The sequence below is a fragment of the Trichechus manatus genome, unplaced genomic scaffold (assembly GCF_000243295.1).
Source record: "Trichechus manatus latirostris isolate Lorelei unplaced genomic scaffold, TriManLat1.0 scaffold00048, whole genome shotgun sequence".
In the NCBI taxonomy this organism is placed as follows: Eukaryota; Metazoa; Chordata; class Mammalia; order Sirenia; family Trichechidae; genus Trichechus; species Trichechus manatus.
The window spans coordinates 6052830-6054485 of NW_004443984.1; positions in this window are offsets into that span (position 1 = coordinate 6052830).

Below are 1656 nucleotides of genomic sequence, written 5' to 3' on the forward strand. Positions count from 1 at the left end.
TGGGGGGTGGGGGGGACAACACTTCTCACCTGCTGGGAGAATGCTCAAACCTCTCCCCTACCCAGCCCCAAAGAAGAACTACCTCCTGAGCTGGGAGGAGCCTCACACCACAACTCAGCGACAGCAGCCAACCGCTCAACGGGCCCCAAGCCCTTTTACACATTGCTGCTTGCATCCAGGCATCCTCATTGGCTCCCAAGGCCCTCGGGACGCTTGTGGGAAAAACCCAGAGGTCTCTAGTGTTTCAGGTGGGGAAGGGAGTGAGCCAGGTGACTTCCTGGAGGAGGTGGCTCTGGGCTTTGAGATATTGATTGCTACCTCCTTTCTTCCCCCCAGACTGGGCACTAGGAGGTGGCCCCAGGGTCAAAGGCAGGCTTGGGGGTGAGGGAAAGCAGGAACCTGGGGTCTGGAGAGGACCCCGGACTTCCTCCCCTTGCAGTTGTTAGAATTTACATTTGCATTTGCTAATGGTGCTGGTTAGGGACCAATTCTGAGAACCACTAGTAGAGCAGTGATTCTCAAATTTATTATATATAAGAATCACCTGGGGATCTTGTTAAACTGTAGATTCTGATCCAGTATATCTGGGGTGGAAATGCAAATTCTCAACAGAGGTTCGAACCGGAATGAACTGGTTTGAAGCCTTGCTTTCATGTTCTGGCAGCCATTCAGGGGTGTGTATCCGAGGTGGGGGGGAGATGGAGAGAGGGTGTGGGGACTCAAACTCTTGACATATCTGCCTCCTGGGTCATCCTGAGCATCATGAACCATCTGTCTCCAGCAGACAGCACAGAGCCTGACCCGTGGTAAACCTTACTGAATTTATTGAGTGAATGAATAATGGCCAAGAGAAAACTGCTTACCATCTTCCAGGCCCTGACCTTAAGCACTGTAGGCACCATCTCCTTTATGTTACTACTCCATGGACAATGAGGAGACTGAGGGTCAGAGAGGTCTGCTCAGGTTTTACTGTCTAGTGACTGAATCGCAGAGAGCGGCTATCATTCACCCCCTTTTGGAGAGATGAAACTGAAGGCAGGAGCAGGACCACCTGTTAGAAAGAGCAGAACTATTAGCAGAGACAGAAAGGGCCACATAAACCAGAGACTTCATCAGCCTGAGACCAGAAGAACTAGATGGAGCCCAGCTACCACCAATGACCACCCTGACAGGGAACACAACAGAGAGTCCCTGATGGAGCAGGAGAAAAGTGGCGTGCAGGACTCAAATTCTAGTAAAAAGACCAGACTTAATGGTCTGACTGAGACTGGAGGAACCCCAGAAAGCATGGCCCCTGGTCTCTCTGTCAACCCAGAACTAAAACCATTCCCGAGGCCAACTCTTCAGACAAAGATTAGACTGGACTATGGAACATAAAAGGATACTCGTGAAGAGTGTGCTTCTTAGCTCAAGTAGATACATGAGACTAAATGGGCAGCTCCTGTCCGGAGGTGAGATGAGAAGGCAGAGAGGGTCAGGAGCTGGTTGAACAGACATGGAGAATCAGGGGTGGAAAAGAGGAGAGTGCTGTCACAGTATAGGGAGAGCAATTAGGGTCACATCACAATGTGTAATTTTTGTACGAGACCCTAACTTGAAATGTAAACTTTCACTTAAACTACAACAATAAACCAAAAAAAAAGAGCAGAACTAGGA